The following is a 10,585-nucleotide window of genomic DNA, read 5'->3' on the forward strand; positions in this document are numbered from 1 at the left end:
TCGCCAAGTTGTAGACATGAGAAATGTTCACCTTTGAACCTCAATGCTACGTTGTTTGGAGTCGCCACCATTCTTTTTTGTAAATGGGTGTGAATGGGCACCCGAATCGATTCTTTTGAAAACCATTTTTTATGGCATTGTAGTGACTCTCAATCATGGAAAAGGTATGGTCTACCTAAGATCTAAGTAAGGGGATTCGGTTAGAGAATGGGGAAGGTGTTAAGCACCCCATTCTCTCCACCTAAGGTGGTTACCTTTAGATTTGGCCATTTTTTGGAAAAAGATTAAATAACAAGTAGAATGCATGAGATGCATGAAGTGGGTGGGTGCTCATAGTGTGTATGTACCTCATTAGAAGAGGATTTGATGTTGGTGTTGACATAAGAAATATCTTATGGAAGAAGACATTCTATGGTGTCAACACACTTTTGCATGAGTTGAGATGTTGGTTTGGGATTTTAGAGAAATTCCATGGATGGAATACCCTTAGATCCATAACCTTAATGCATGCATGTTTAGCTAGAAACTTAGTGTTTTAACCCCATCAAGAGAGTTACACATTTCTTCATCATAGCCAACATGTGTGATGTGTGTGCATAGTGTACATTATGATGCATGATATGAGAATGGGTTAAAAAAAGGCTTCAACCTCCATCCTTTCGACCAAACCGCCTCAAGCATTCCATGCCCAAGGTTGAGGTTCAATCTACTCGGGATGAAGGAGGGTTCTCCATTACATCTTAAAGGCTTCTAAAAATAAAAAGAGAGGGATAGAAGAAGAAGATGCAAAATAGAAACAAAAACAAATAAATAACTATTATCCCACCTTGTCCCCTTGGAAGTCTTGAATGAATCTTGAACTTGAGTAATGGACTTAGGACTTGAAAGATGTAGTTGAGGGTTGAGAGATAAGGGTTGAGAGATGAGAGATGAGTAGAGAATTTGGTAGAGTTTTAGGTTGAGAGATGGGGGCTTGAGAGCATGAGTTGGTCATAGAAAATGAGGGTATTTATAGAGTTTTTGGAGAACTTTTGGGGATAAAGTGGTCCAACCCTAAAAATAATGAGAATGGACATAAGGTTTAGGTTATTTCTTTTTGGATTTTTTATTTGTATGGGGGTAAAGATGACATTTGTGAAGAAACCCTAAAAGCATGCTTTGATCCTTGGTTTTTTGGTAAATAGAGGTGAGAGAACAAAAGTACTTTTGGGAGGATGAATGGGGGAGTGACATGTGTAAAGGTGGAGTGGTAGGTAAAAAGTAGATCTTGGTTTATTTGTAAATAACTCATAAAGCAAGGGTGGAAGTGTAGTTTTGAAATGGACCAATGGGAAAACAAAAGCACATTTGGGAGGGTGAATAGGAGGATGACATGTGTAAAGGTGAAGTGGTAGGTGAAAAGTAGACTTTGGTTCATTTGTAAATAACTCATAAAGCAAGGGTAGAAGTATATTTTGAAATGGACCAATGGGAGAACTCCATGTATGTACTTGAAGATTCCCACCTTTTGAGGGCATAATGGGAAGTTTCTCACCTTTATGGATTATTACCAAAGACCAAACAACCTTTTTGATTTGACTAAACCTTTTGAGAAGGGCATTCTTGAGTTTACACAAAAAGGAAGTTGACCCTCCAATTAGGTGATGCATTGGGCATTGGGGGCTTATGAGGTATCAACATGTGTCATCTTATGAAGGGGTGAGAGAATGGACTTGGAGTGGGCTTGGTGTTGGGCTTGGATTTGGATTTTGTCTTGGGCTTAGGTTGGGCAAGAAAATAAATTTAGGTTATGGGCTTAGAATGGCATTGGGTTTTGGGCTTAGGTTGGGCTAGGTAATGAATTTGGGTAATTGGATTTAGGATATGGACTTGGATTAGGTTGGAGGAGGAAATGGACCTTAGTTATGGTATGGGTGATGGAGCGGTAAATGGAGAATGTTTATGGGTTAGGGACAAGGTTGAGCATGCAAACTATATGACATGATGCATGTATGCATGAAAATGATGCAAGATAGCAATGTGGGTCCGTCGAAAATCTTGAGTTCTAAATCGGAATCAATTCGATGAAATTTGGATATTCCTAACGGATTCGTGCAAATTAGGGTGTCTACAGCTGCCTAAGGCCTATAAACCCTCAATCCTCCAAAATCAATCTCTCACATTTCCCCCCTAACCTAAACTTGATCCCATATCATCAAAAATCTAAAACCAACCTAAACCCTTATAACCATTTTCAAGACAACTCTCAATCAATTCCTAAAATTTAAAACCATTCCATAACCCAAGCCCAATACACTAAAAAGCCCACAAACCCTTATCCATATACAATTCACATCCAACCTATAATCCTAACCCACAAACCACTACCCACATCAACCAATCACCATCTTGATAATCAAATATGACACATGTCATCACCCCATCTCACCTCCCTCATCCAATTACCTACCCCTATTAAACCTCATCTACCCACACATCAACCCATCACCTTTTCTCTAAAAAATCACATCAACCCACACCCTCCCCTAACCTATCCTAATTACTTCCAATAAACCTCCATTCTCTCAAATCAAACACATCAACCCACACCCTCCCCTAACCTACCCTCATAATTTCCTAACCCCTATTCTCTCAAATCAAACACATCAATCCACACCTCCCCCTAACCTATCATCACCATACCTCTCCCTAATCTACCATCATCATTTCCTATAAATCCATCTCTACAACATAAAACTACACCCATCATCTCAAATCAAACACACATTCTCTCCCATCAATTAAATCTAAACCCTTAACCTCCACACATCTTGCCACATGTCACCATCTCCCTCACCCTTTTACACCCTCCATTCTCTTAAACCAAATACCACTTAATCAATCAGCCACCCTCTTAAACACCCATCATCTCACCTCACCAAACATTCCACTCAAATGGTTTGGGTAAGATCCAAACCATTTGGATCAAAACACAACCCATTTACCTTTATTAAATAATTATCCCTCTCCCAACTCCTAATTTCATACCCCCCACCTTTAAAACATATGTCATTCTCTACTCTCTCCCACTTTACCCCATTATATCCCTAAAATAACCCTCAACATCTATAAATACCCTCATCCTCTTCCCAAAAAAAAGTCCCCCCAACTCTCACTACTAACAACTATTACTAATTCTCACCAAGTCTACCAATCATCTCTTATTAACTCCACACCAAGTCTCATTAAAAAAAATAAAATTCCTACTCTCTCTAATCACCTCTTCCCATTCTCATACTCTCATATTCTACTAAGGATTCAAGAAAACTAAAGGAAGAAGAAGGAAGAAAAGAAAAGAAAAAAAAAATTGAAGCATTAAGGTGGGTTCAAAGTACACGCCCCCTTTCTTCTTCTCTACCCTCTCCTCCTCCCTCTTCTATTATCCCCTCTCATCTTCATTTTATTTTAGATGGGCTTAGGATGAATGGCCCCCAAGGAAAATGTTTATAAGGATCATTTCCATCAATGGAATGATCCTATAATTGAGTCGAAAACAAATCCCTACTTAGGGAACAAATGCACGACACGTGGCATTTCATTGTTCATTTTTTTAAAATCAAAATGACTGAGTTTAGTTGAGGTTACCACTATTTAGTGGGGAGAAAATGGTGCCTAACACCTTCCATTTTCTCCAACCGAGTCGCTTACCCCGAATCTCAATGTTCGATTACTTCCTATCCATCGTGAGTAATTAAATGCCAAAATGTCATTTTTTCGAAAAATGTACATTGGGTAACCATTCACACTCACTTACAATATGAATGGTGACGACTCCTAACCTTAGTAAATGTGGTCATTGTAATCGAAAATTACGTATCTATAGCTTGGCGACTCCACTAGGGAAAGAAGGCTCTACCATCGTGTCAACTCGGTCATTTTGAAAAAAATACAAAATATTCATATTTGTAAGTTAACATTATTTGTTGTATTTGTTGTTTAGGTGGGTTTCTCTTTCTTTATTAACTCCCTTTAGTTAAAAAAAAATCAATTTTTTCTTTAGTTAGCCGATTATGTTTCTTTTAAGCATGTATATCATAAAAAAAAATTAAAAAAAAATGAAAAAAATGTTTCTTTTTTTGCTGAAGCCAAAAATCAGAGGCAATGTGCCTCAAAATGATTTTAAAAAAAATCAATTTTTTCTTTAGTTCTCTGAATATGTCTCTTTTAAGCATGTATATCATAAACAAAAAAAACAAAAAAAACAAAAAAAACAAAAAAAATGAAAATTTTTTTCTTTGGCCCAAGCCAAAAACTAGAGGCAATGTACCTCAAAATGAGTAAAAAAAAAAAGAAAAAAAAATCGTTTTTCTTTTTTTTGTCGAATGGACAGTCGAACTTAAACTGATTGTAACTTTCTCGTCCGATCTCTGATTAACTAATAGTGCATATCGATTTGGGGTAGAACAAAATTTTCTTTTAAATGTGACAAAGTCAGCAAGATTTTAACAAGTCGGAATCGGTTTTTGAGTTCGTTTACTATCGTTTACGCTAACATTTTTGTTTGACGTCTTGTAGGGATACAAAATGAGTTTAAAAAAAAACATAAGAATATTTTTGGCCCAAGCCAAAAACCAGAGGCAATGTGCCTCAAAATGAGCACACACAAAAAAAAATTTATTAAAAAAAGAAAAAAAATATTTTTTGCTCAGTTTGTTCCTTACGTCAGTCTTGACAACTTTTTTCTTAGACTTTATTTTTTTTTGAGTTTTAAAACTTTAAAAGATCAAACAGATCACTTTTTGTTAAACTTAGGGCATATCGCTCGTCACCTTTTGATTGATTAAAATGAAAATTCAAAGCGATTATCGGTTGGACCATAAAAAAATAAAAATAAAAAGATAAGTCCGTTTATAATTAGTTCATCCATAAAAAAAATGATGAAAAAAATCGATTGGTTGATGCTTAACTATGAATGTGCTACCCTTGTGGACTAATTATCTAAAAAGTATTTGTCTCTATAGGTATATTTTAATGTGCTTACATGATTTTAATGTGCCTACATGATTTTAATGTGGAAGTAATGGATTTGGTAGTCTTTGAGCTATGTGGCATCCATGTAGGAATGGTTTGATCTGGCCAACGGGCCCATTCATCTGAAAAATGCCCCGGGTATACCCTATCCTATTTGCACACACCACTAGCACGTTTACTTTCCTGTATTGCACGCTTGCATGTCCCTAATAGCCAACGTGGCACTAGTGCCTGGCCCGGTCTCCTCGGAGATACGACGTCATTCATGAAAATCACAACTCCAATCACGTACCGTAAGGTATATTAAACTGGGGTATTAGTACCGTTTGATCAGGTGATTCTGAAAGGTATATTGATACACCCATATTGGAATGACCCGAGCTTTTGTCCTATTGTAAGCCGCACGGTCACATGTCCCGATTGCCAATGTAGTACTAGTACTAGTACGTGGTCGGTCCCCTCGCAGGATGTAAAAATCATTTATGAAAGTTACAACCCTAGACTCGTACATATACGGTATATCAAAGTAATCTAATTGCACTTCTTAGTCAAAATCAGTGTCTAAACAAGATCCTGCCCGGCCGTACTACCGTATTAGGGGGATAGACGACGTATATTCTAGACGAGAGGTGACTTAAGAGTGCCCTTACTCAGCATCGTGCGCCACCTCTCAACTAGGGATTAAACTGGTTGTTTTTTACTTCAGAGATTTGAGTTGGAGACTTAGATTATCATCTATACGGTATATCAAACCAAGTCACCACGTACCGTCTGATTGAGTATGCTCAAGAGAATATAGGTGTACTTAGGCAAGAGTGGCTAGATAAATTACATTGTACGTAGTAAACCTAGAGTCTAGAAACCTTCCCATAAGTCATTACTCGAACTTATAGCGGGTGTTCCCGAGTTGCTTTTCAGAAATGGACATTACAAATTGTTGAGATCAGGAAGTTACGGTTTTATCTTCAAGATAATCAAACCATTTGTTTAACCTGATTCAAAACTATTATATCAATGGGTGTACCAACCCAATAAAGAATCCATTTTAAATTTGGTATTGATGCACAATGAATCAGTTCATCTCGATTTAACGATCACGATGGGCCGGACCATTTAAGTCAAAATGACGTTCAAGTTCTTTTTTCTCTAATTCGGGTCCCAACCCATTTCAAGAACAGAAAAATATTTTCCAAAAGAAAATAAAAGGAAAAAATGATTTGCAAAAGATTTATTGTTTGCACAAAGAAAAAATGACTTACAAAGATATGTTTTGCATGGACATTGGAAATGTATTGAAATATTCTTTTGTGTCAACTCAGGATGCTAGCTGCAGGCAATAACCCAATCAACCAGTTGGTCAAAACAACCATCACAGGGATGCACATCGTAGAGAAATTCAACTTCCACATTGGGCATATGCACTTGTGTCCTACTCATGAAGACTATTGTGGCATCATGGGGATATATACTTTAGGTCCTCTAGTTAGGCCTTTATTGAAGACAAGATATTCTGGTTACCTCGCCACAGGCTTAAACATTTCAAAAGAAGAAGTCAAGGCCTTAGTCCATAACGATAGATTGGATTTAGTACCCTTATTGAGTCCATACTACTCCCGCAGTCATCCCATCAATGTAAAATCAGAAGCTTGACAAGCCACTAGAGACTATCGATTATGTTTAGGGATCTTAACCCAATACATGCTAACCTCCAAAAGTGAGGGTCAAACTGTTCCTGAGTCCTTCATAGACATAGCTTCTCAACTCTCTAGAAAAGCCAACCCTGTACCTCTCATTCTAGCTGAAACCTTCTCAGGTTTGGATGCCATAAAAATGGTGAGGGAAGGGATTTCAAAGGAAACCCTCACCTACTTTATATGTGGCTCTACGACTATCTTAAAATTGTGGACATTCCTTCAACCCTCGAGTATAGGCTAAAGTACTTTTCCAAGAGAAACATGTTAGTGCGTCACAACTCAATCAAGGCTTGGAGCAAATGGTTGGATTCTCGTCTTACCCGTCATATTGGTTTGAGATGCCTTTGGTGGATGGCTGACTACCCTGTTTTAGGTACTAAAGGATCCTATTATGTCCGTTTGATTGGACTAGAGGAGATATCTTTTTACCAACCTGCCTTGATCCTAGAACAGTACATAGTACCTATAGAATTTTCGCTACCTCAACACAAAGAATTCTTTCCTCCCGAACCATTGACTGAAAAGTTAGTGCATCTCATTGAGAAGGCTTGGAACAAGTGCATATTAGGATATCCAGATGGACTAGCAAAGTTCAAAGAGCTAGTTGTTAGAACCAAGAGAAGCAAGCCTAATTGTCCTAGCAATCCTGATGACGATCAAAACAAATCCAAGCGTCCATGTAAAAAAATCTAAGTCAGAGTTATTGAAAGGTGTTATTCAATGAAAATCTTATCTATCAAACAATTTTCAATAGTTCAATAAAATTTCCTTTAGTTTCTTTGTGAATAAGCATGGCATAAATGAATTATTTAATGGGTTGGTGTACAAAATTCAATCTCAGGATTCACCAAAATGTTATCAAAGGGGTAGCACAACAATTGATAATCCACATCCAATGGGTCCACGATCCACATCCATCTTAGATTGGGTCCACGACCCATATCCGATTTCGAATCAAGCCCATGACCCATCAGTAATCTAACAAGGATGACAACCAATCAAACAACTCAACTTGTTTCAGTTAATCTACTTTTACAAAAGGTCATACCGACTCCGTGTCGATGCCAGCTCCATGCTGATGGAATCCATTTTTCAAAAAGTTTTACTGACTTCGTGTCGATGCCAGCTCCGTGCTGATGAAATCGTTCATAAATTTTACCGACTCCATGTCGATGCCAGCTTCGTGCTGATGAAATCTTTTTTATCGGCTCTGTGTTGATGCCAGCTTTGTGCTGATGAAATCTTTTTAATTTTACCGGCTCCATGTCGATGCTAGCTCTGACTGACGTAATTCTTTTTCAAAATATTTTGCCAGTCCCGTGTTGATGCCAACTTCGCGTTAATGTCGGCTCTGTGCTGAAGAACTCTTTTAAAAAAAAACTCGTTTACTTTAAAATAAATAACTTTACCCGACCTAATAAAACGTCATGCATTTTTCTTTTTGTAAACAAGATAGTAATGCTTGGTCTTCTGTACCCAAAGGTGGCCAAACTAAAGAAATATAAGCAACTAGAGGATCCTCCGTATTTTCTCAGATCTTCCACCGTCACCATGAGTTCTTCCGAACCGACACAACCTACAGTAGCTGAAACGTCAGGTATCGATCCAGAAATAGCAGCACTACTAAAAATAATTGAGAGGCAAGAAAAGATGGTAAGTACCGTGTTAGCCAATGCCAGCACCATACAAGCCCAAACAATGCAGCACCATACGTCCGGATCAAATCAGGATCTACCCAAGCAGCCTTCGCAGAGACCACAGACCACCGTGCCTCCCGCAGTGCCGGAATACCAAGGGCCCCCACTTTATATTCCATAGAATCGACCACCCCCTGTGGTCATTCCTGATGACGAATGCGAGTACAGGGCTACAGAGGCCAAAAGTGCAACAGATGAAAAATTGGCTCAGCAAATCGAATTTTTGCAAAAAGAAATGAAGAAGATGAAAGGTCTCAACACTATAAGCAGGACACGGTTTAAGGACCTCTGCTTTTACCCAAATGCACAGTTGCCGGCCAAGTTCAAATGTCCAGAGTTTGAGAAGTACAATAGGGTGGGGTGTCCTCTATCACATCTAAAACTATACTATGGATCCATGTACCAATACGGCGAAGATGACAGGCTACTGGTGCAGTTGTTTCAAAAAAGCTTGACAGGGCCAGCACTCAAATGGTTCTCCGAATTGGACCATACACTTATCAAAAACTGGCAAGACCTGGCTGAATTGTTCTGACACAATTACCGATTCAACACAGATGTAGGTCTAGACCGGAATGATATGGCTAGAATGACGAGGAAGCAGAGGGAAACAGTGAAGGAATGCGCCCAAAGGTGGTGAGAGTCAGCTTTTCAGGTACGACCCGTTATGACCGAACAAGAGATGAATACCACGTTTATCTCTACATTAGGACATTCATTCTACACTATTCTAGTAGGGCATACCACAGGCACTTTCTCCAATCTTGTTCAAGTGGTAGACCGGGTCGAGGACGGGATCTGAACTGGTTTAATATTTGACTTCACAGCCCTAAGTACAGCAGTAGGGACATCGGCACAGAAGAAGTTAGCGTTTTTTGTCAAAAAGAAAGAGGAAACTCAAGTTAACAATGTACAACCCAGCCAACCTCTTTTCATTCAGGCACCAGTTCAGAGGCCGCATGCACTACAAGTCCTTTGGGCACCAACCTCGAGCTGCTTGGGCTCCAGTACCGTAGAATCCCTTTTAGACAATTCCTCTGCAAGCACAACCAGCACCACAATATGGGCAAAATCAACAAGCCTGACCCTACAGGATAAACAGGATATTCACCAGATTGCCTATGATGCTGACAGAATCACTTCCGATCTTGCTTAAGGGAGAGTACCTCACAAAACGACCACCAAATCCAGAGGCTTCGAAAGGACTAGGGTATAACCCCAGCTTATTTTATGAATTTCATATGGGTGCACCGGGACACTCTACTGATCAGTGCTAGCAACTCAAGCACTAGGTGCAAAATTTGATAGATAAAAAAACACTCATACTGGATGGACCAGCGAATCCCACTCAGCAGTAGAACATCAACCAAAACCCCCTACCTACCCATAAAGGAGGGGGAAGTGGGCACAGAGTAAATGTCATTCTTGGGGAACCCGATTTTAACCCATCAGCTTTGATAGCTCCCATCGGATCGAAATCAGGATCCATCTAGCAGAAAAAATAGAAACACCAACAGTTCACACCATCGACTAGTACACAACAAACCCACCTCGAAACTTGCAACTGCCCCTCAGAATGACTGACCTCACCATCCATCCCACTCATCAAACTCCCAATACTACTACTCGATCACCTCTCATTATACCATATTCATCGCAAGGTTCTCAATATATGACTCGACCACCCCTTCATATACCTTACACTCCACGACTACTACTAGCTATTCCTTATACTTCACCAGTCCCTCAAATAGCTCCTCCCATCACCATAACAGTAAAAATACAATCACCACCCTTCATCCTCAATGTAAAACCTGATCCATCCTCAATAACCATACGCTCACCAAAACCCTTTCCATGTAACTCTAACCAAGCAGTCCCCTGGAGCTACGAAACTACTATCACCACATCAGCAGGGGTCGAGACGATGAAAAAGGCATTGGTAGCTGACATTGGCCACATGACCAAAACAGGAAGGTTCCAAAGAGTGCTAGAAAAAGGGATAAGCATCAGGGAAGAAACAAAAGAAACTTTGGATGAGAAAAAAAGAAAGGAAAAGGGCAAGGGCAAGATAAGCGAAGAAGGCAAAGAAGAGAAAACAGGGAATACGACAGACAAGGAAGCAACAGACTTCATTAAGCTCATTCGCAAGAGTGAGCACAATGTTTTGGATCAACTGAACAA

The sequence above is a fragment of the Akebia trifoliata genome, unplaced genomic scaffold (assembly GCF_017979445.1).
Source record: "Akebia trifoliata isolate Shusen 1 unplaced genomic scaffold, ASM1797944v1 Contig00725, whole genome shotgun sequence".
Lineage (NCBI taxonomy): Eukaryota > Viridiplantae > Streptophyta > Magnoliopsida > Ranunculales > Lardizabalaceae > Akebia > Akebia trifoliata.